Below are 15,604 nucleotides of genomic sequence, written 5' to 3' on the forward strand. Positions count from 1 at the left end.
TAAATCCTCTATTTATACATGTCTTTCTTTTTTTTGGAAAATCCTTTTGTATATAAAATCTCTGTATATAACTTTTAACACTCATTCCTCCTCCCCATTCTCAATTTTACTTTTTGTAACATGGTTCTCAGATGACCAGCACTGCTTACCAACTTAAAATATGGTCAAGGCTCAGAATCATCAGTTTGAGCCAGCCCTGGACAAAGAGAATTTGCATTTTAACAAAATAACCAGGGGATTTATTTGTACAATAATGTTAGATAAATGTGGCTAGAGTATAATAATATTCAGTCATATTCTATAAGGCAAACTATGAATGCATGGATTAGTGATCATCCTTCAATCAAGTAAAAAAAAAATAAAAACTATGCAGTTGTGAAAAGAACTAAATTCAAAGAAACATTTACTGCGTGTTTTCTCAGGACACTGTGTCCAAGCATCTCTGAGAAGGCCCAAGGAAGATGCCAGAGTCCCTGACCTCCAAGAACCCCAGTTTCATGGATGAACAGTTCTAGATGAAGCAAAGGTATAAAAAACGTGTTATAGGATTCCAAAACTTGTTGTGATAAAGTCTTTCCTGGAAAGACACCTCCCAGATGAGGGTACAAATCTCTAAAGAGTCCTGTAGCCAGATGGCTTTACTAACACCAGGAGAAAATAAATGCTAAGGCAGACAGCCATGCAAAGGCGTATAAGGCTGTGTTGCAGTGTGTCCATTCCTGCAGGGCCCCGGTGAGTCAGCTGCTAGGTTCCCAGCCTCTGTGCAGTCCTCTGCTCGTGAGTGTTAGGAAAGCCCAGTAACTACAAATACAACAAGGTAAAATGATGGACAAAGCTGACTGATTGCTATCTGTCATGTTGGCACTTACCTGCTGACACTGTTTTGTCCCTTTACTTGTTGACGAAGCAAACTGTCATAATATAAGCTGTTCAACTAAGTAGTCAATGAAGCAGTGAGCTGAAAGAGGCTTCCAGCCAACAGTCCATGAGGAACTGAGGCCTCAATCCAACAGCTCATGAAAAACTATACACCGAAACAACTACATGAGTGAGTAAGTAACAGTATCTTCTAAATTAAGACTCATGGCCTTGTGAGAGCCTGAACCAGGAGATTCAGCCAAGGGAAAGACTCATGCTTGTCACACAGAATCTATGTGAAATATATTATTCTTCCTAAGTTGGTAAAATTTGGAATTATACACAATTGAGGAACAGATTAATATAACACAAAATATGGCCTTCTAAAGATCTGGCCACCTCTTATTATTTAAACCTATGTTAACTTAGAAGGAAAATATTTTACAGATATGATTAAGTTTAAGAATTTGAAGCAACTATATTGTTTTAGATTATCCAGACGAGTCCTAAATGGAATCACACATGTCCTTATCAGAGAATCAGAGAGAGATTTGACATACATAGAAGAGAGGAAATGTGGCCACTGATGGAGATATAGGTGTGATGAGGATTCAGGCCAAAGGATGCTAGCAGCCATCAACAACCAAAAGAGACAACATTAAGATTCCTATATTCAGAGAAAGTGTAGTTCTTTTAACACTCCGATTTCATCCCTGTGATACTGATTTTGGACATGTGGCCTCCAAGAATGTGAACAAACAGATTACTGTTATTTGTAGTCACTAGTTTTTTTTTTGTTACTTTATTATAGCATTCACATGAAGCTAATGTCATAAGCATGGGATCTGACAAATTTCATATAGATGGAGTGAGGGGTAAACTAGAGTAGTGTCATGAAGATGGTGTGGAAAGAAGAGCTAGAGCCAGAATGTTTAAAGGTTGGTGGTGATAGGCAAAGTCTGCAGTTTGTCCAGTAAGTCAAAGACAGACATTTCTAAGAAGTGGAAAGAGAAAATGGCTTCTTCCATGGCATCAAATGCCTCAACTGCATTATTCCAAAGCTTTCTAATGGCATCCTATAGTCTAGATAGGGTAGGGGAGCCTGGATGCCTTTAATGTCATAAGTAGCAAGCTGAGTAAGAACTAACAAGAATTTGAGGAAATCATCAGAAAGACTCGAGTCACAGAAGTATTTTCCAGAAGAGGAAGCTGAAGAGACAAGTGAAGCTGAGATTAAGGCAGATGGGGGGGGGTTCAGGAGGAGTGGGAGGATACTGAGCAGCAGGAGCAGCTAAGTGTGTTTGGAATCACAAAGCTCTGTGCAGCACATCACTCCACCGCACATGCAGGTCAAGAACCAGAGCATTAGACAGTCTTCTGGGTCCTAAGAAAAGAATAAAGCTTGTTTTCAAGGACTACTCGTGTAAATACTGACTTTCATCTGTGATCAGAGTCCACAAAACACTTAACTAAAGGTCTTCCAAGAAAAGAAAAAGAAAAAAAGCTTGTACCAGACACAAAAGAATGATGTTAGAACACCAGGGAGAGAGAATCACACTAATCAATTGACTTCTGCAGGACTGAAGGCAGAGTCAGGAAGGGGTCTCATTGAGCTAACCCAGCCAACCAGACACTGGCATATGCCCTGGTGCTGGTGGCTTAGCCTTGTGGTACTTCAGTAACTCAATGTTTAAAGCAATAGCCTTGAACTAAGAACAGGAGAATGTCAGTATAAACACAAAGTAGGAAGTAAAAAAAAAAAAAAAAAAGGAGGGAAAAAACTTGAAACTATCTACAGAATGAGCTGCTAATATACAAATAAGTCCCAGGTGAATATAAGATAACAGCATGCACAACACTATTTTTTCTCTCTTCACATGAATCTTTAATTAATTAGCATTTTGTCTAGAACAGAGGCATGAGTGGTGAAGTAAATGTGTAAAACTTGATAAGCTATTAATAAAAGAATGTGATGTGTTTAGAGAGTATCTGACTTACATATAATAAAAATATCCATAAAACCTGTATGTAAAAATATTTTTTAAATAAGTATAATAATTTGTTTTCAAATAGCTACATTAAGTAAAATATTGTATTCATTCCAACAAAATTTAAGTCTATGAAAAATATATTGTGATTTTGCTAAATTTCATGAAAAAATGGGATAATGTGGGGTTTTCAATTATTTATGTGATATGGATTCATTTTATCATTTAAAAATCTTTATTAATTCTTGGAGAATGCCATACGTTATATTTTGATCATAGTCACTCCTTTGTCAACACCTCGAAGATCCACCCACTCATTCCACATCCATTTAACTTTGAATTCTTAGTTTCTCCTTTAAAAAAGTCTTTTCATGTCATTTCCACCTCTCAAATATTTTATTCTTTGAACGTTTCATACATTTATAAAGTGTATATATCATAACCACCTGTGACTAACCTCCAAGCTCTTCTTAGAGTCCCCTACTACGTCACCCCCTACAACACATCTTTCTCAACTTCCTGTCCTCTCTTTAAAATATTGTTATAAATAACCCCTAAATTCAATTAGTGCTGCCCTTATATACAAAAGTGTGTGGCCAGCCCCTGGGGCACTGAACATCCTTCCACTAGCTGTGTCCTCAAAGGAGAATGACTCTCCCTTCTTCAGCCAACATCAGCTGCCAATAGCTCTTCTAATACGGGAGTGTCTCAGGATCCCCCCTCTCCATCTATGCAGGAAATTTAACTGGCTTGATCTTGTGCAGGTAACCACAGTAATTGTGAGTAGATGTATGCAATAGCCATGTCACATTCAGATGCACGTTCTGCATTTTAGAACTTTCCTCCACATTCACCAACTTCTGCATTCTCTCTGTGCTCTTCTGTGGAGTTCCCTGAGCCTTGGATGGTGGAAGATTGGTACAGATGATTCATTCACATCTGATCACTCAGTGTTATTTATACTTTGGCACTCTAACCAGTTATGGGTCTCTGTATTAATCACTACCCACTGCATAACTCTACTCTGACCAAAGCTGAGAGCCATAAAAATCTGTGAGTATGTGGTTGTTTGAATGACATGATCCCCATAGGTCTCTGGCATTTGAATACTTGATCTCCAGTTGGTCGCCCTCTTTGGGGAGAATTAGGAGGTATAATTTCATTGGAGGAGGTATGTCACTGGTGGGTGGTGGGATTCGACAGTTGAAAGACTCCCTCCATTCTCAGTGTTTTCACTTCTTCTTGCCTGTGGTTCAACATGTGGGCTTTTACTCCAGCGTCATACCTGTCTGTCTGCTGCCATGTTCCTTGCTTTGATGGCGATGGGCTCTTATACCCCAGGATCCGTAAGCCCCACGTAAATTCTTCATCTCTGTTACATTGATCATCTATAAATTTTTAATCACAGTAACATAAAATTAACCAATTCAGAGAATAAACATAAATATTGGGAATACAGTTTAATAGTATGACCATTCAGCAAAATAGCAAAAACAAGTTACACCTAGAGACTACCATCTCCCCAGTGACAGGCTGTTGACAGGTTTTACAGTACATGGCATTAAATCCCTCTTGTGGAGCAGGTCTCATGTCTAATCAGAAAGTGATTAGTTACCCCAGCAACTATCAAACCACTATTGTACTAGTGGGTACATCTTCCAATTATCTCAGTGTTCTATCATTCAGGATCCAGTGCTTGATACGACCGTTGATGTTTTTCTGTACCCAAAGCTTTCAGAGCACCTTCTGACACTAAGAATGCCAGTCGTCAGTCAGTAGGGAGAGAGTTTTCTGTTCAGTGCAAGGTTGATTTCTCTGTTCTATATCCACAATCATCAACAGGATTTTACCATCTAATTACAGTGGACAACGCAGAAAAATAGCAATAGCCTATATTGTTTTGTGTCTCAGGGCCTCCATGACCAATAACTTGTAGGAAGGTATATAGTACCTGGCATTGAGATTCTGAGGTTTTCATTTACCCATGTTTTCTGGGAGCAGCATCGTTCACTTATGCAGGATATTGACATTCATATATATATATATAAAATTAACTTTCCAACCAGTAGATTTCAATAGGGCATCTTCAAGTATTTTTAGTTTTGTCTAACTCACCCCATCCTCTCCTCTCTCCAATCTCCTATGTCCACTTAGACCTTGAACTCCACCTGTTTCTCTTATCTCTTTTTATGAGTTCCACTATTTCCTCTAACTCAATTTTTTTCTTGAGTTGGAAGACAGCAGGTTTCTATATAGCTTTTCATAGCCAATTCATGTTGATTAAGCCTTCTGTCCACAACTTGGTTGTATATATTCCATATCACTCCATGCTTAAATTTTCTTATCTCTGGCATTTTCTCTCTCTATTTTCATTTTAACTGTACTTTATTATCTCTTCTACCCTAAGGAATCTACCCTTAGTGGCCTATTTCTGGTTTCCTGGCTTCCCCATGTAATCTATATTAAACACACAAAACAAGTTGTAAGTTTTATTTTTATAAAATAAATAAGATACACAAAAGATAGCATCCATCTAATTAAACTTATTGATCCATATTTGAAAATAATGTCCACTGCTTGGTTTATCTTTGTAAAAGTACAAATGTACACTAGGAAAAGCTTCTAAAGCACTACTTTTAATTAAGTATAACTGGCATCTGAATAAACATTTCTAATTGAAGAACTTAATTATAATGAGAAGCTTAGGTCATTTCTGAATCAATTATTAAATCTACTGACCTCATAGGTTATTTAAAATATTTCATTTTAAAACATGAAATAATAATAATAATAGCACAACATATTTAAATATAGTGCTTTCCAATTTATGACTCTTTTGTAAAATTTGATTACTGATTCTGTACTACGCAACCAACACAAATATTATTTTTTTTCTAAATAGTCTTTAAGTGGGTAAAAACAGGATTCAGAGTTTAAAACCAGCCAAATGATTGTACTCTTTGGAAAGATGATAGGAAATGAGCTCAGTAAATTTCAGTTGTTAGCCTGGAGACCATCAGAGGTTCTCCATAGCTCAGAAAACATTCTGATTCAACGATTCAATGTCTAATTTTACAGTGATGAACGATGAATATGCACTACTTGTACATGACATCTCAGATTTCAATGCCTCTTAACTATGAAAGTACGGTGAAAAGGTAGATAGGAAGAGAAAAAGAGAGGGGAATAGAGACCTGAAAGAGAGAAGGAAGAGTGACTACCCATTCCAATCACAATTCCCTTACTCCAGGTATTTACCTCTGTACATAGTCCATTCACTTCCCAAATGTTAGAAAAATAATAAACACTACATTTAAATTTTTAAATGTCCCTAAGGCCACAGAGAAACTACTCAACAGAAGGATTTTTGTGTTAAAATGCATTAAATATGAGACTATTATTGTCAAAGTATATTTGAAATAGCAACAAAATATTAAAATAACTCAATTTACCTCCAGGGGCATTAGTGTTTTCAGAGAAGGACTTGCGTCCTTTTGCTTACTTGTTCTTTCTTGTTACATTTTCATCTTGTATCCCAAAGGAGATGTTTCAGTTGCCCAGTACTTGGCTGTCCCTGTAAGCCAGGCACATAAGAAACTGCTTCTGATAGGAAAACATCAATCTGGGAGGTACCAGGAGACAGTAAACTCCACAGTACTGTGCTCAAATGGTAGAAATAAATATTAAGCAACATATAGTTTTTCATGTAGAATTATGAGGGTTAACTGCATTCACTATGACCTTTTGTTTCTGTATCTGGTCCTGAAGAATAAGATCCAGAGGGCAACTATTTGTGATTATAAGATGGACACAAGTTGGGGAAAGCAAAGATAGACTGGAAGCTGCGAGGGTGACCTATGAGGACCGAACAGAACTCACATCAAGTCCTTATTCCTCTACATCTCCAACTTGGACAAGTGCATATTGAACATGCCTCTCACTCAGGATGGGAAAAGTTGGAGAAAGATATAAATGTGCGGTGGGGAAGCTAAAGGCTGGATTCTGCCATGCCAACAGAATAAGTCGGGTGACTAATGCTGTGTGGGTGTGTGGTTGCAGTGCCTCGGCTTTTTGTCAGCCTGTAACACACATAAACCATGTGGTTTCCCTTCCCTTTTCTCCCAGTGAGCAAGATGTCTCCTTTGGCAGCTGCAGAGATGGCTCATCCTATGTTCTTCCAGAGGCCACAGGTTCAGTCCCTAGGACTCACATGGCAGGTCACAACTTTCTGTAACTACAATGCATCTTCTGGCCTGCATAGGCACATGGCCCAGGCAGACAGGGTGCACATACATGCAGGCAAAACCATCCACACATATGAAAGAAAAAAATGTCTTCTTTGGTCCACACTAACCCAGAACTATGTATGGAGAGGACAAATGTAGTGCAAACTTAGATAAGCTGGCAGAAGAAATGCACCACAGTTGGGCTGGGGTCATTGATCTTATTCTCTCTCTCTCTCTCTCTCTCTCTCTCTCTCTCTCTCTCTCTCTCTCTCTCTCTCTCTCATAACTGTTGGGAGATTATGCACATGTGGTCTCTGCTTGGCTTCAAAGAACAATGAGAAGCCTCTAGAAGTAGCATTTATTACTTCTTCATAGCAATTAGAAGTGAAAATCATCCAGAAAGAACCTCATAAAGGTAATTTTTAGATTTAAAAGTAAGAAATATTCTAGCATTTCATATGGGGGCATTTAAGAAAACTAATAAAAATGATCACTCATACAATAATTTGCTTTCTAAAATTTATTAAAAATATTTCTGTGCTTTTACTCCAAAATTTTTCTTCTCTATTGCTTCTCTGAAAATGATTACTCTCTGTGTCTACTAAACACCATGGCTTATAGTTAAAAATCAATGGCTTTCAGTAATTTGTGTTGTTATTTTGAAACTTGACTCTTTTTCTTCTTCCCACACTGCTTCCTTACTTTGTGGATTTCAGGTGTAAACAAATCTGTTTCTCCTGCCCCTTAGTTACATAGCCATTCATCTATTTAACCTTAGCGAACTTTTCCTTGGGTTTCTATGATCTGAGTTTGATGTTTCACATATTTACCAGCTTTCCCCTACCTTTCTAGACCTACCTAATGCCTAATGTGGATGAGGAAGAGGGAAAAGATCCATCTGGATTCAGGATAAGGAGAGAAAGGAATGAAAGACAGCTCTCATCCAGTACTTAGCAGTAGACAGTTGAGTTGCACCTAAACACATGCACCTGAACGACATTCCATGATTCTCTGAAGTTTTAAAATTTTTGAACTTGCAAGTTAAATATGTGCATTCTTATATATTCTTTTAAGCTTGATATGGTAGGCTTTTACATAAAGAAAAGATTTTTAGAAATTTAGAAGTATATTTCTCATTTTCTTTTTCTTCAGAGAAAACTGATGAAATAGCTTTTTCTAAAAACCAAGGAAATGAGACTGTTTGGAAAATTTTTAGCCCTAAGAATAGTATTATGAATTCCATCAGGATCAATTTTACGGATATTATGTTACACAGAAGAATATATACATAACAAGAAGAAAGGGTTCTCTGACCCAAATACCCAAGTCATCAAGTACAAATCATGCCACCCATAATGGAAATAATTTGGTTGGTGGAGGAACAGGAAGGGCATCAAAGGAGATGGTAATTTTGGCAAATAAGCTTATTCGATAGTCTATGAAAAGACATTTCCTGTGTTTGCTTGTTTTGAATTTGACTTACACATCAGCTCTTAAAGATCATAGTTCTCTAGAAACAGCCACATGCTGTCAAACCGAAAACTTATGTAATAGACCCACAGTGGTTCCCGTGTGCCAGCATGAGTAGCTGGGACAGAGAAAGAAGCCATTCACCAAGCGATTAGCAGACAGCTGTCTCAGAGCCACTGGTGTAAAGCACAAATACACTGTCAAGACTGAGATGCACAGTGCTCCAGCTGACAGGAAGACGTGACTACCTTTCTCACTGAGTTCCTACTTAATTTTAGCCCAAGATACACATCTGCATCTTGCCCAAGTCATGGTCCATCCTAGAACAGCTCCACTCCAATACCTTGTGTGAGGTGAGGAAGCTGGGCCCAGTCACCTTGCCTCATGATGGATAACTCTGCCTGCATCCCTGATTCTCATAGCATCCCAAGGCATCAGATATGAGCACTCAGAGCTCAGACACTCTGTTGAATTCTATATCCAGTATTTTTTGTGGGTATTGACCTTGTGGATATTTACTGAAAATTCTTTTCATGTTAGAGCCATCTTGGAACCTGCTTCTAGGTAACTGGCTTATGACAAAGAATTACACGCCTTTTCCTACAGGAACTTTGTACTTGCTTCTGTTGGGAAGTTATGAACTACATGAACACCATTCACTTTTATTATTTATTATGATTTAGAAGATTATATGAGTAGAAACTATGCTTTATTACTTAACTACTAAATGTTATCTATATAGGAGGATAATTATTTGAATTATGTCTATTAAATTAAAATTGTTCATCAAATTTAAACCACAGTGCTTTCTGGTCACTTCTGTTTTTAAATTTATATTCTGTGGATTGTGATCACTCAGTGATCCATTTCTGAGAAAGGACAGACATGGTGTCGGCTGACTTTGAGAAGATAGCCTTGAACTTAATTTAATGATGCATATTATATTAACCCATTACATTTGCCCTTCTTTCTAAGACTTATTGAATGTGCTCAAATATAGTAATACTCAGATCTCAAGGAATAAATTGAAATTGGAGTGTGAATAGAGATGTATGTAAGATTGTCACTGTGGGAAAGGGTGATGGAAGAAACACAAGACAGCTTAGTGAAAACAAATTATGTAGCACTGTAGAAATAGTGTCCTCAAAATGAGAGCTCTAGCTCAGCTGTGTTCACCACTCTCCTGGTCACTTACATTATGACTCAGTTCACACATCAAGAAATTTTTAGGATCAATTGATTGGTGCTGTCCTTCAGCCTTGTTCAGTGAATGACAGTTATACAGACTCATGGTTGCTCAAGGTATTGAGAACGAGTGACTGTGGAATTTTGGACCTTAAATTGGACATTAAAAATCACTACACACATACTCTTCCAAGGCTCAGGAAAGATGGCAGATGAGAGGACAGAAAGTGTTGGAAAGCTAAACAAAAGGATGGAGGGCAATGAAATGCTTTATTGTGGACATGACATGACCATAGCTTCCATGAACTCACAACAGCTACGATTGTCTACATAGGTCTTACACATTAGCCGATTACTGTTCAGTAACAGATGGGGAAAAGCCCAATGGGCTTTGCCTAGGAGCACTAAAGGCAATAGAGTGCTGTGGAGGGAAAGGAAGTCACTGTCTCCAGTGATGTAGACACTGATGAGTTGCTCATAACCCAGTGGATAGCTGCACACGCATGCCTGTGAAAGTTCAATGGGTTACAAAGCACAAACAAAAGGAAACCCTGTAATAGTGGAGTGGGTAACTGGTAGGATGAAGTGGGGTTTGTAGGGGTGGGAAGGGAATAAGAGATATAGAGGATGAGCTTGATTATGTTATGTTATATACTGGTATGAAATGGCCAAAGAATAATTGTAAAAGAAAAAAATTGTAGAGACAAAATGACAAGTCTGGAAGGTTGCATTCAGTGTTATCCCAAAATTTTTCAGCTAGTTCCTTTTGCCTGTTGTTTACACCCATTCCTTACCACCAACAGATGAGAGAGAGAGAGAGAGAGAGAGAGAGAGAGAAGAGAAGAGAGAGGAGAGAGAGAGAGAGACTTTATTGAGTCTATCCTGATGATCTACTGAGTTGATTGGAGTTACTTACAGGAGCAAAGCTAATTCAAGCAGCCCCATCACCACAAAGCCCTGGCCCAGTATGGGAGTCTCCTGTCCAACTTGTACACAGATTCAGTCCCCTGGAAATAGCTACTTCATCAACTGAGCTTCCCTAAGCCTTGTAAGTCTCCTGAAACAGCTATACAACACAACCAGAACTGTCCCCTGTGGCATAGGCAGAAAAGGCCTCACAACAGGACTCCTGCTAAGGGAAAATTATTTAGGTGGTTATTTGTCCTTATTGCTTTGTCTTCTACTGGAGAATATGTGTATACTATGTACACATGGTTTAAACTGTTAACACCACACCGCCTCTAAAATTTCAAACAAGATTAATGTGTTCATGAAGTCTTACTCAATGGCTTCAAGATCCTAGTTAAGCACTAAGAATGTATCACAGCAACAGATGAAGAAATACAGGCCAGTGGTAAGGCTGTGTCTTGCCCGAGGCTGACTGAATTCCACCACTAACAGGTGACATGGCTATTTGCCCATATAAAGGTGTCCATCAGCTACGTTTCAAAGAACCATAATACTACTCTTTGTTGGAATGGAAAAGTTTTGTATATAAATTGTTGCTGAAATGTTAAATGGAGTTTATTTTGAGTGAAGGGGTTAATAGCACATCTAGGACTATGTCTATAAAATTATCCAAAAAGAACATTTTGTCAAAAACTGTTCATGTTATGAAACTGGAAGCAGGTCTTCCAGTCTTATCCTTGGCCCGTGTCTCCTTGAAATATTTCAAATTTTTGTTATCTCTGCCTGGATGCTTCATATATCTTTTGTCCTATCACCTGCCTCTTCTTTGTTCACTTTCATTACACACACACACACACACACACACACACACACACACACACACATGGTAAGGGGAGAGATTGCTTGTACAATGGCTGAATAGGCAAAGGCAACAACCTGGAAAACAATAGACAAATTGCCCATTGCCTCTTGCATTTGTATGACAATTTACAGGACAAAGTAAGATGAGCATTTAGAGTCAGTGCCTCCTATGGTCTTCTGTGGAGAGAAAACAGAGACATCTTATGGTGTGGAATTAATAAAACAGAAGGATAAAAAACACAGTGAATGGGGGGTATGATCAAAAGCAAAGCAGAGGATGCAGGGCAATGACTCCATTTTGTCTTGCGCCCACAATAACTGTGAGAGCCAGCAGGAGCTCGGGGAATCTCTCTTTAATGTGCTCACAATTAAGAAGACTGAAATAACTAATTTATTAATTGGCCTAGAAACAACCCACTGCTTTGTAATGTGTCCAAGGTTCAGAGTCCGGGATTTGTACATGAGTACATCTCTCCCTTTGACCCATCTGTTTCTTGATAAATAATTGATGAAGGTTTGAAAATGGCATTGTCCGGTCACTTTCTTCCTCTAAATCTCATATTTAAAATGATGGTTCTAGGCAGGATGATCTATGAGGTCCCTGTAACACTAACATTCTAAAATCGTATTATTTTTATAACAGACTTGGGACAAGCTACATGCCTTCTAAGTTCTCATTCTGGGTTCATTTCCTACACTACTTACAGCGACTCCTTAGGCTCCACGGAATTCCCCAAGGCAGTGATGGATGAAGATGGCTGGGAGAACAGATGATGTTCATCTTCCTCTGTCTACACCTGACTGTGACTGATGGCAGGACACACGTTGCTCAAGATCTGATGATACGAAGGTAGGAATAGTGTGCCCTCTATTAGTTAGTGATAAGAGTGGCCAGATCCACAATCTGTTTAGCTGTAAGTACTAGACAAAGTGAGTCATCACTCTCACCAAATAGTTTTCTGAGCATGGTTAATATCCTGAAGAGAGAAATCAGACGCTGCCCCTCTGTTAGGTACCAAAACAAAACAAACAAACAAACAAAACAAAAACACAAACAAAAAACCCCAAAACAAACAAACAAAAAACTTTAAACACTAGATTTCAAAAAGCATAAACTAAGTTTGAAGTATCATTGTTCTTTTAGGTAAATCTTCTCATTTATCTGTTTTCCATTCAATCTTTCTGGGATATAACAAGTAAAATTATTCCTTCTTCTCTATAGATGTAATCATCTCTCTAACTTTGTCTTAGGACATTGGCCTTGGAGGTTTAAAAGCTCTTTTATGAGATTTTTCTGGGTTTCTAAATATATTCTAAATGTATCTGGGTTTCTAAATGTATTTCTTTGTTAAAGATGTATTTATTTTTACTTTATTTGAATGAGTGTACCTGTATGTATGTATGTATGTCAGTGTACCAGGCGAATTATTGGTACCCATATAGGTCAGAAAAGGATATTAGATCCGATGGAACTGGAGTTAAACATGATGGTGAACCACCACGCTGGTGCTGGTAACTGGACCCCTGGTCTTCTACAAGAGCAGCAAGTGCTGTTAACCACCAAGCCATCTCCCTAGCCTCATAGGTTTGTTTCAGGGTCCAGATGTGAAATAGTAAATAAGAAAGACCATTGTAATGAAAGATGAGGTACATACCTACTAGCTACATTATGTATTTCTAACATTCTGAACTAACAGAAAATTTGAACATAGAATGCCCAATTTTATTTTATTTTAGTGGAGAATAGAGACTATCTGTACTTACGACACATAATCTAAGTACGCCATGTGAACAGATTAAGTCTTGTTAATCCACATATGTCCATCACCTGACACACTTCTTTTCTTAAGAACATTTAATATCTACTCTTTTGACAACTTTAACATATGTAAATGTTCAGTATTATCAGTCACAGTTACCCTGCTATTCAATGATCAGTTGAATAGATTTCATTTAATCAAAACTTTGTATCTTTTGACTAACATCTCCTCTCCTTTGATATCTTCATGTTTATGAGAATCATGGCTTAATTCTCTCTTTCAGTAAGTTTGGATTATGTGGTATTTGTTTTTCAGTGCCTCACTTGTTCCGCTTAGCACAAGGCCCCACTGATTTATTCAATGTCAGAAAAATCAAGTCTATAAACTAACTAGGTTTTTCTTCTGCTTCACTTGAGACTTTGATATCCAGTACAGTTGTTTTCTCTAATTTCCAAGTATTGTCTAATTATTATTATTGAGACTGAGACTTCCTGACTCAATCAACCTGGTTGCATCAAGTTAACTTTACCAAGTTATCTCAGATAAATAATGTATCAAATAGTTAGGCAATGTGGATTCTGTTTTAACAAAACAGTAGATAGAACGAATATAAGCTTAACACTGACTATAAATTGTTATGTTATCAACATGACAATGAATGTTTTACATATTCTTTTGCATCTTCTGAATATTTTACATATATTATCCAATTTGGTTTTAAGACAGATTTCAATATCAGTTACTTACAGATGACTAGGAATGACATGGCAAAGTAGAACAGTGAAAAAGGCATTTGTGGCCAAGCCTGAGATCTTAGCTCAATTCCAGGAACTTATGTGATGGAAGGGGAGGACTGACTTACTCCAGCTATCTTCTGTCCTTCACAGATGCCCCATGGCAACACAGCACAAATGAATAATAAGTCAATGTAAAGCACATTTCTTAATAAGCAGAATCTGAAAGAGATTAAAATTTGTCCTAAATCTCACAATTAGATATCAGGAAAACCAGAATCCGCATGATGGAAATTAGGTTCAAAAACATTTTTATGAGGCTTTTTGCATATTTTATGTTTTCAGATTTGGTATGCAGAGTGTGATACAGGATGCAGAAGAGCCTTCAGGTGAAGAGGTGAGGTCCTGCCCACTGTGTTTACACAGGTAACTGTTGAATTACAGTTACCTGTCAAGTGAGTAATTGTGTTGATTTCTGTAGCAAATTGTTAAAAACTGGGATGATTTTAAACAATGGAAATTCTTTATCTGATGGTTGTGGAGACTAGGAACTTGAAGGTGAGGCATTTGCTGAGCACATTCTCCCCCAAAGGCACTGGGGCGAAGCCAGACCTGGGTCATTTCTTAGGTTCTGACATTTGCTGGTCAGCCTTGGCACCCTTGTCCCACAGCTGTTTCACTCCAGTCCCTGATTCGCTCTTCTTGTGGCTTCCTTCCTTTTGTGCCTCTTCCTCTTTGCTCCTAATTAGAGCTCATTCAAATAGAGTATGATTGCATTTTAAGTTGGTTATATCTGCAAAGTCCCTGTGTCCAAGTAAGGTCACATTTGTAGATACCAGGGACTGAAACTTAAACATGTATCTTTTAGAGCATATAATTTAACTACAGGTATTAAGTTAGGCTAGGACAAGTAGACACACACACACACACACACACACACACACCCATTCAGACGTTACTATTTCCTAATGATATCATTTCCTATGTTTTTCTAACCCCTAGTTTTCCTACCTGTGAGATGACAATGATAATAATTGCCTACACTGGCAGGTTATTGTGAGAATTATTTGGAAAAAACACATAGTTGAGAAAGTCATATACTATTTCAGAGTAGTGATTTCAGAAGAGAAATAAGAAAAAAAAAACAGTTCGGATGGGAAGCTATCGAAGGGATTCTTCAAAAAATGTGATAAAGATGTTGAAGTGTAACTCTGCACAGCTGATGGCCAGTGACAGGGTGGTGGGGAAGGACTCAGTTTTCTTTAAGGGCCTGGCCACTGAGAGTTTGAACATGCTCCAATGAGTACATGGGCAACACAAATTGAACTTGGCATATATGTTGATGTGTGTGTGTGCGTGTGTGTGTGCATGTGTGTATGTGTGTGGGTATGTGTGTGTGCCTGTGCGTGTGTGTGTGTGTGTGTGTGTGTGTGTGTGTGTGTGTGTGTGTGTATGTATGTATGTATGTTGGAGGGGAGAGTGCAAGGGTGAGAGGATGGACTTGGGAGGAATTTGAATCGACTGTGATCGGGGTGCATTGAATGATATTCTCAATCAATAAAAAATATTGTGCTGGGGAAAAACAAAAACAAAAGTAAAACAAACAAAAGAAA

The sequence above is a fragment of the Peromyscus californicus genome, unplaced genomic scaffold (genome assembly GCF_007827085.1).
Source record: "Peromyscus californicus insignis strain IS unplaced genomic scaffold, ASM782708v3 Scaffold_17__1_contigs__length_78620276, whole genome shotgun sequence".
Lineage (NCBI taxonomy): Eukaryota > Metazoa > Chordata > Mammalia > Rodentia > Cricetidae > Peromyscus > Peromyscus californicus.